The sequence below is a fragment of the Pagrus pagrus genome, assembly GCF_965226575.1.
Source record: "Pagrus pagrus genome assembly, chromosome: 8".
NCBI classification, from domain to species: domain Eukaryota; kingdom Metazoa; phylum Chordata; class Actinopteri; order Spariformes; family Sparidae; genus Pagrus; species Pagrus pagrus.
Window position 1 is genome coordinate 32,993,868 of NC_140192.1, and position 10,734 is coordinate 33,004,601.

The window sequence follows — 10,734 nt, forward strand, 5'->3', positions numbered from 1 at the left end:
CAGAATATAACACAACTTAAAGTGCAGCATTGCATGAAAAGACACAGGGAAATGAAACAAAACAAACAAATCCAGCTATAAGTTCTAAAATATTGTGTAACATACATATCAAACAATTGTTCTTCCTGTGGGGATGCCCACAACATAAGTGATTAATTTTTTAGAAGATACTATAAGTGATCAATTGACAAAATTAACTGAGTGATTTTAAAGATTATTTAAAGTTGATTGAATTTTAAGAGACCTCTAAAATGGAGTTTATTGCAAATCCTTTAAAAATGGGTTAACAAGTTTATCTCAAACTGCTTCTACTGAATCAGAAATAGAGCTGAAGCTATGTGTTTTATTTTTACTCTTTTTTGTTATTTTCATTCATCTCTTTTTAACATGTTTTATGTTCATTGTAAAGCACCTAGTGCATGTAACTCTTTGTTGTAAAGAGCTGCATTTCTTGCATGGAAGGATCTATACAAATAGTTTATTATTATTATTCTTATTTTGCTCAGAAGTAGGTATACTTTTTCACCATCTACATTAATAATTTCACCTGTAAGCAGATCCATGTCTTCGGACTGCAACATCTTGTTTGGGGGATCAAGATATGCAAGGATCTTATGCACCATCTACATACCTGTGGCAGAATGTCCAGTCCAGCGTTGGTCTAATAGGCGCTTGAGTGTCTCTCCTTTGTAGAGAATGGCAACAGTTGGTTTTCTGCAGAACTTGTACAGCATGTTACACACACGTAAGAAGTCCATCATGGCCTTTTCAACTGCCAGGGCATGGGTGACCACCAAATGCAGCTGATGATTATAACAGTGGACATATGGTATCTCTCTGTCCAGTTTTTGCTGCAGCAGTTTCTATACCCCTCTGTACCCGACATGAGCAAGGCCCCATCATACACCTGACTGATGATTTTCTCAGGGCTCAGGCTAGCTGTGGTCAGTTCTCCTAAGATGGTGTCAGTCAATGTAACTGCATCTCCCTGGTCAGCAGTGGCTATTGTTAGGAGTCGCTCAGTTAGTTCGCACAGTTCGTTCAGAAAGCGGAGAACTATGGATATATTCTCTCTCCCTGTTGGGTCTCTGGTTCCGTCCACTTTTAAAGTGTAGAATGATTCACCAACTTCTTTCACAATGTGCTCTCTTACTAAAGCACTCATCACATCACAAGTTATTTTGAATGTCATGACTTGTGTATGTTGCATTACGAGGAAAAGTTTTTGCTATGTTTGCTAATTCAGCATCTTTCCTTAGTGCAAACTCAAATAGAGAATAAAATAGCCCACATCCATCCTCATTCATAGCACTGTATGCGTCATGGTCACCTCTAAAGGGCAGTTGGTTCACAGCAAGGAACTCCATAACATCAATAATTGCAGACAGATAATGGCCGCGTTTCCCAGATTCGATCGCTCTTAAGGACTTAAGAAGGCTCTTAAGAAGGGTTCGGCTAAGAGGGAGCGCTAAGATACGGGTGTTTCCCAGATGCGTTCTTAACTGCCTTCTTAGGAGAACCTTAAGATCAAGCCAAAGAAGCTTCTTAAGAAGCTCTTAGTGGGAGCTGTCCACCGCGGTGCTGCTGAAACTGAATCAATCGATGCCAGGCAAATCGATCACCCACCTCTTTATCAGCGCATAAGTCACACACAGCGCCCCGTGGTCCCCCCACACAGGTGATTAGGCTACGTATGTATCGTGTATGGGGGGGGTGAATTGGAATGAGGGTGCCATCCACCACACCGATCACCCGGGGGGTCCCAGCCACTGCGTGGAACCCTTGGTGGACCTGGCGGACCTCGTCCCGTGTGGTGGGCAACTTTATGTGGGTCCGGGCATGGCGCAGGAGAATCGGTGTCACAGCTGCCACACTCCGTGACACCGATGCCTTGCTGAGGCCGGTGCCGTCCCCCACCACCTCCAGGAAGCTCCCAACTGCGTAAAAATGCAGCGCAGCCAGGAGCTGCACCTCCGGGCTGAGGGCAAAATTGCAGCGGGTTGCTCTCTGGATGTGTGGAGACACCAGAGTGATCAGCCGTTGGATCTCTGCATGGGGCAGCCGGTACTTTGCCTGGACAGCCCGGTCTGACAGCACGTCCAGTGGGGAGAAGTGCTGACGCACGTATGCATTTATGTAAACCGTCTGGCTTCGCGCACGGCGACGCTGTTGGTTCGCAGCGAGAATGTGCTGTATTGCAGCCATGGTTTCTCACACGCGCGGACTTTGGCAACGCATTTATATAGAGTAGCAGGTGAAGCCTCTCTGGATGAGGTTCAGCTGAGTTCAATTAAATCTGTTCCCTTGATATCTGTGAAATGCCACAGGGTTGTTGTTTTTTATGTGTAGTACTATAAACTCATATATGCAGATGTGTGAGGAAAACTTAAACGTGTAATTCAATAAAAAGTTTTTTTTTTCATCTACTATTAGCCTATGTTTCTTGCGCCAGTGGTCCGCAGCTATGAGCGCATTTCAACATTGAGCATTGTTTTATTATTTCGAAAAGTGGAGGATATAAATTTCCCTGACGCGGCTTGATCACTGAGCATTTGGTCGCTAAGAAGGCTGTTAAGAGTGGGTCAGCTCGATCTTACATTTCCTTCTTAGTGAAAGATCTTCTTAAGCTAAGAGCGACTCTGGGAAACACATCCTTCTTTCACAGCATTCTTAAGAGCGCTCCTAAGAAGATCTTAGCACTTAAGAGCTTCTTAACGAATCTGGGAAATGCAGCCAATATCTGTTGCGCTGCAGTTGATCAGTGTTAATTAGTGTTGAGATTTCCTTACTTGTGTGAATCCGTCTTTCCTTGTCCCTCCACGTGGCTTCACAAGTCAGGTGCTCTTTGGATGCGGCATGCCTGTTTAGGCCCTTTCCGTTTTCCATTGCATGCTTCCAGTCGTGGAAACCAGTTACACTGAAAGTTTGATCACTGTGTCTGGGTCCCTGAAACATTCTGCATGGGTAGCAGTATGCAGCATCTGCTTGAACTGAGTACTCCAGCCAGGGAAAGCTTCCAAACCAGGAACTGCAGAATGACCTTTTTTCCCTGAGAAAAGGCACAAAGAAAAGCTCTGCATGAGTGGTCTTTGGGGCTCTTCAGTGCCAAGGTCAGCAGGCTGCAATGGCCTGTTGCTGTTCCTCACAGCTGTAATGTTACTGTGAACCTCTGTGTTGTTGTCGTTGTTGTCGACGTGGTCACTCACGTTTCTTCCATGCAGATGAGTTACACTGCTCGGTGCTGCTCCTTGTGCTCCCTAGCTGCTGTAGCTACCTCTCCTAGCACGAATGTTTACTCCAGTGTTACTATTGACTTCAGTGCTTACGTTTCCAGTAGAAGTGAATGGCGCTGCTTCCTGCTCGCTCCTGTTCACGTCATCACTTCTTGTCCGCGTATTTTTTTGGAAAAAACTACGGATATCCATACCAAACGCCACAGCTAACTAGCGACTCTATGAGCAACTGCGACCATGAACGTCAAGTACTAACAGCTTTACCCTCTCATGAGTATGAGTCAGTGACCCGTCCCCCCACCACCTGTAATTGGCCAGCACGTTGCCTTCGTTCGTTGGTTGGATTGGTTGAATTGTATGATCGACAAACCAAGATAGGAATAATAGAGCGTTGGCCACTCCGAGGTAAAAAACAAAACCCATATAAAATAAACAGCTTCCAGCCCAGGGCGGGCACGGCCCGCCAATGCCCGCCCATGCCGCCGGGACTGGTACCGTCACGCCTCTTTCTGTGTGAATTACACTCTTTTACACTCTTTTTTGGATGTACTTTTTTCTAATGTAACATTAACTTGATATTGGTATTAAAAAATGTTTTAATACATAATCCATGTCTTATTATAAATTAGGATGTTATGGTATCAATCTGAAAGGTAAAACCATTGAATGTTACTCAATGGCCTTTGTGCCCTGTCATGTGGCCTTGGTGCCCCTAAAAAAAAAAAAGTGAAGGCCAAATGGCCTTGCCCCTAAAATGATGAAATTCCAACCCTGTCCGACACCCTATTGGTTTGTACGCGATCCATCGCCCCTGCACATGACACAAATCACGTCACACTCCAGCAAGGACATAGCGGACTTTATGTATGTAGCCTAGTACAAAGATGTCCGTGGCAGAGACTCAAGAGAACTCAAGCAAAATGTCACAGATGTTAATGCTCAGTAGTACACATATATGGTTCTTTAATGTATTTGCATTGTACTAAAATGCTTTCATTTACAATGGGCATATATGAGGCTGAAACAGGTAGCCTAGTGCATCCCAAATTTTTCAACATTAACATTTTAATATAACATTGTAGTCATTATGGCCTTTAGAAAAATGTTTTTTTGGGGAGGTGGGGTAGTGGCCCCTGTGGCACGGCCTAAGCGTTTGTCCTTGATGGCATTTTTTTCCCTTACATTACTTTTACTTGTATACTTTAAGTAGTTTTTAAACCAGTACTTTTACACTTTTACTTGAGTAAAAAGCTTGAGTTGATACTTCAACTTCTATAGAAGTATTTTTAAACCCTAGTATCTATACTTGAGTACTTGAATACTACCTGAGTAATGAATGTGAATACTTTTGACACCTCTGATTAGGAGACTGAAGCATCTTCTACCTCGTCCGCTTCCACCACACCCCAATATGCTCTTTACTCCGGCTCTATTTAACCCTGATCTTTTCATTCCTTCCACCATGTCCTTTCTCTATACTACATATTTCCTGCACTTAACAAGCACATGTTCTACAGTTTCTGGTAGCTGACAATGATCACAAAAAACATTTGGATGCTTCCCTATAATGTGAAGTGTGCCATTCAGATTACTGTGTGCTATTCTTAATCTTGTCATTTGTTTTCTTCCTCTACTTGTCACTACACCAACTCTGTTTTGAATGGAATATAAATGTCTTCCTCTTATCTCCCGATCCCAGTGCTGCTGCCACTCTTTATTGATTTTCTTTTGTACAATGCACTTTCCACAGCTTGTTTGGCTAATTTGTCCACTCTTTCACTACCTACAATTCCTATATGAGCAGGAACCCAGATAAATATGACCTCAGCACCTTGTCTCCTGATTCTTGTATGTATTGACATTATTTCATAAAGTAAATCCTGGCGATCACTTGATATACCTGACCCAAGATTGTACAGAGCAGAGACTGAATCACTTCAAACTAGGACCTTTTCAGATTTGTTTTTTCCAACCCATTCTAGAGCTATAAATATGGTATACAGCTCAACAGTATACACTTATATCATTTGATGTCCATATGCATATCTCACTTCCTTGACTGGGAACTACTGCAGAACCTGTTTTTTCCGTTATTGAATCCTTTGATCCATCTGTAGAAAGCCTGCACATAAACTTGGTACTTGACTTCCTTAAATTAATAAAACTCACTCACCAGATCTGCACTTTTATTTCTTGTCTTGATTTGAAGTACTTTCATATCTACCACCGAACAGACCATATTACAGTTGGACAAAACTGTTTTTCATGTACTCCCAAGTCTCTGGCTGCTGCATCTCCAATCCATCCAAAACTTAATTTTTGTATCCTTTCCCTTTCTCAACTGGTCTATAACACTCTTTTAGCTATTTATCAGATTGATCCAGTAGTTTACAGTCAGCTGTTTCCAACAGAGACATGATGGTATTTCTCCTGCTTCAACTTAAAGTGCACCCACTGGTGATGTTCTCACTGCCCCCAACCATACTCTCCGGTCTCTCAAGCACAGATTTAGCTGCTGATCCACATATCACACTCCCATAATCTAGCCTTGATCTTATGAGAGCTACACATATATATTTCAGTGATGCAGTATCCCATTCAACTCAGCTCTGACCTTCTCTGAGTTTCTTTCCTGTAAAGAACTTAACTTACTATATGTTCCATATTTCTCCTTCTTTTCCACAGAGCCCCATCATCTGCAAACCGCGATCTTCCTATATCCATCAGCAAACTTACAAATATATCATTTATCATCACAGAAAACAAAGTGGGACTTACAACACTCTCCTGAGATGTTCCATTCTCTACAACATGGTTATTTGACAGTTATAATCCTATTTGAACCTAGATAGATCTTCCTCTCAGAAAGCCCATAATCCAGTTAAAAACGTTCACTTTGACTCCCATATTATGTAATGTGATCATCAACCCCCCTCTCTCCATAACATGTCTTGTGCTTTTTTCCACATCAAAAAACAATGCCTCCCACCACAGTGTCTTTATTTACTTGAGCTTTTCTAATCGTATCCTCCAGACACAACACTGGGTCCATAGTGCCCCTTCCTTTCCTTAATCCTTCCTTCCTTTCCTAAAAGGTATGTAGCTACCATGCCTCTCTTATCCAAGAAATATAATAACCTCTCATTGACCATACGCTCCATCAATATACATAAATGTGACGTCAAGGCCTGTAGTTTAGTGGTTTACTAGAATCTTTCCCAGGTATCCTTATCAGAATAATTATTGCCTCCTTCCACATTTATGGGGTTCTTCCTTCTTCCCACACTTTATTCTTCTATACTATAACTATACTATAACTTCTTTAGTCCTGCTATGCTTAAGTTTTTCAACATTATGTAGCATATTTCATCTTTCCCCGGTGCAGTCTTGCCAGGTTTAGCCAGCACCCTACTTAATTCCCCCTCTGTAAATGGGACATTTTGTTTATCCTCAGTATTTTTCCTGTCTCCTTAATGCCTGCAAGTTTTCAGCTTTGGTTTTCTCTCTTCCTCTTCTTCCCTCCTCAGATAAATTACTGGAGCTGTGTACTGTAACAAAGGTATCTACCATTATCTCAGCCTTTTCCTTATTAGTTACTGCAACCGTATTTCCACTGCTCAAAACTGGATAACTCCACTCCCTCCTGTCCCCATTCATCCTTTTAATGTTCCCGCACACCTCTCCTACCTGAGTGGTGTTCCCAAAGTTCTTCCTCCAATTGTCCATTTTCCTGTCCTATTGTTCTTCTTACTACTGCCTGAGCTTGTTTGTATTGAATAATTTGCTGGAAATTACGTGTTCTTTTTACTAGCTTAAATGCTTTATTTCTATTTCCGTCTGCTAATTTACACTTCTCATCCCATCATGGTACTGCTTTCCTCTTTACCCTGCCTTTACTTTAAGGAATGGTTTCTAATGCAGCTGATATTATGGCTTGTTTGATTTTATGTCTATATTATCATCAATCTGATTCAAGTATCTTGTCACTTTCTTTCTGAAGTTTCTCCCAATCAGCCTTCTCAAAAACCCATTTCTCTCCCCTGTCTTCTGTAGCCAGTGACGTAGAAATGTTGACTTTACATAACACTGGGTAATGGTCACTCCCTATGGTTCCTTCTCGATACACAGTCCAATTACATATTGGTGCCATATTACTGGAAACCAGCGTGAGATCATGCACAGATTCCTTTCTTGTGCCAACATCTATCCATCCATCTTGTTTTATTTCCATTGTTTACATACTCTTATGTTTTTCCATCCAACAATTCTTCTGTGACTTGACCATTATTATATATTCTCTCACTCCTCCACAGTCCCCACACCATACAACATTATTTCTATCCTGTCCCTCTATTTCCTCAAGTCTGTGTAACTCTAGCCTCTTACATGGGTTGTAGTAATTTATGACTACCAACTTTTTCCTCTCATTCCACACTTCTAGTCCAACATATACCTGTTCATTCCCTACATCTAGTACTCTGTGTCATGTTGTCTAACAAACATGACACATCCTCCACCTCCACCATCTTTCCTATCTTGCCTAATTACAATATATCCATATAAGACAAAATCCAATTTAAGCTTTAACCAGGACTCTTGAATGGATATAATGTCTGTTTTTTCTCTTCTACTGGCTATAAACTGTTGAAAGTCTTTTCCATTTGCTATCAGGTTTCTTGCATTCCACTGAAGGAGTAAAATTATTAGTATTAACCCGCACATGTTGATTCTTGACTTGACTTTACACTCAGCTCATTCCTTACTTCTTCTCATTTCAACCCTACCATATCCAGGTGGTGCACTGCTGCTTTAACAATAACCTGGATCCTCTCAGTGTTAGATTAAATGTCAGATGTTGCATTTATCACCCCAGTTATAAACGTTGTAACGGCCCAGGGCTGTCTGTGCTGCCTGTGTGTTTCCCTTCCCCCTGCAGTAGCTGTAGTTTGAGGCGGAGCCTGGGATTCGGGAACACCTGCGGCCATGATTCCCGGTTTAACATGGCTATCCAGTCTGCTCTGGCTCTCTCCCTGCCACTAGCTGGAAGCTCGGCCAGAGCCACTTTTCCTTTCATTTTTGTGTTCTGGTTATGGTTCAGTTTGCACTTATGCCTTACTTTGTAAATAAAATTCACATGTTTATTATTGATCCTCCGTCCTCCGTTTGGTTGTTTGTTGTGGTCACTGGGCCGGGCCATAACAACCTCACCAGTTTCTTCTTTTCTCTCCACTCATCTCTCTGCTCCTGCTGCCCATCTTCATTTTGCGCTCTGTTATACTCTCTATTGTTGGTCTGTTTTTCCTGTCCAGTTCTCTTAAAGCTGGGGTTAGTAATTCTGTTCAGAAACATTTTATTGTATTTGTATACAATCTCTTCACATCCAGACAGCAATCAAAATATAAAATGATTTAGGTGGAAAAAAGGGAAATCCATGGTCTGTGGCAGCGACAGGGCTGTAAAAACTTCATCCAATCAATTTTAGCGGCCGAAGATATTGTACGGACAGCCTACCTGTCCATCTATCTGTCCTTACATGCCCACCCTGTGCTGACTCCGCCCATCATTCATTGCGCATGACCGGAGTCTACACACCGCACTGCTGGAGCTGTTTACGGACAAGAACAGTGTTTCCCCTACCGTTGTATAGGGGGGCGCCCCGCCCCCCCAACGAGACCCCGCGCCCCCCCTGAAAGTCAAGTTAATTTCATTTATATCACCAAATCACAACAGAAGTCATTTCAGGTCACTTTTCCTATAGAACAGGTCTGGACCGTGTTCTTTTAATAAATAATGATGTTATTGATCTAATTTAAGCGAGGATATTTCATTTCATTTTCTTCATCGTCGCGCATCTACGCTTCTCCTCCGCTCTCTGTTTTACGATGGGCGGAGCTTCGCAGCGGCGTACACACAAACAAACACGTGAACACACACCTACAGACAGACACGGAGAGAAGAGGACAACATGTCGCATCGACCCCCACTGCCTGAAAAACAGGCGAGAATATCCACGTTTTTTAAGCGCACTCAAAGTGATTCTGGCGAGGCAAACGTTAGCTCTGCTGCTAGTAGTAGCGAGAGTATCTCTGCCGCTGCTGGTTCAAGCACAGAGCAGAGTACATCCATGGAGCAGAGCAGTAGCCCACCTGCTTCACCCCCTTCCCCCGACAAGCAGCACAAGTCCAGTCACCATAGGTTGACAGGGTTCGACCCAACTCGGCTGTCAGAGAGGAAGTATTCCTCCTGGCTGTACAAAACTGACATTGGTAAGTACGCAAAAAAAGAGAAACAAATAAAACACAGATAGATGGATAAATAAACAAAAGAAGATAGATAGATAGATAGATAGATAGATAGATAGATAGATAAAACCATTGCAAATAGTTGTTAATAGTTGTAAATAGTTGTAAACAGTTGTAAGTAATTGTATCTGTAATTTGTACAAAAAAGAAAGATATTGCAAAAGTAATTGTAATTGTTGGAGAGAAAAGAGAAAAATATTGTAAAAGAGTGTTCTAAAGTATTGTTATTAAAATGATTCCTGTTTGTTAACTGTCAGCCTGTTTGGCCTGTTGCCCCCCCCCCCCCCCCCCCCTCAAACCCATCAACCTAGGGGAAACACTGAAGAATGTCAGAAAAAGTACAGCAACACTTTTCATTACCAGCTGTACCTACAGCAGCTTGCACTGCCAAACAGAGCAAGAAAAGAAAGACCGAACTCGAGATGGCTACAAAGAAAAAAGAAGTTGGAGAGCTCAAGAGGTGAAACGAGAATCAACACTGGAATGGCTGTTCAAAGATGGAGACAACTGATGGAGTCGAAGGCCTGAAATCGGACACCATGGTAGCTGTGTCTCTATTGGACAGGTAATAAGCTTGTTTGTTTTGTATGGGAAATGTATTATTACTCTGCATTATGTAGTCAACGTAGCTAACGTTAGCTCCTTATGTTGCTGTCATATTTATTCGCACATCATTCGCATCGTCAGCTTGTAGCTAACATTAGCTAGCTAGCTATGATAGACTACTGCCCTATGAAACGTATTTACATGTAACGTCACCGTTTACATGCAGGCCAACGTTTACACGTACTGTGGATCTAATCCATATAGCAGTTTTGACACATGCACTGCTACCCTGGGCTGTTTGGACATAAGCCAGACGTATGTGAAAAGCGGACTAATTCTTGTGTGCTACATGTGTGAAAGTCCAAGTCCACTGTTCGGAGGTCCTGGGAAGATTACTTATATCTGTGAATATAGTTTATATTGTATTTGTAAGCAGATGTTGTTCGATGGTATTTATGTGACGTTCATTCTTATAGCCTTTGAACTGGATGTTTTACAAATGTGCTGATGTTGCCTATTTCTGTGTCCTATAGTTATGAGAGGGACGCATCAACTTCCAGCCTTGAAGCGTCAGTTCACAGCAGAACCATGTCCTGATGTTTCCACTATTTCTGTAGAGTCTCTCTCTGACAGGTGAGTGTAACTTGATGCTG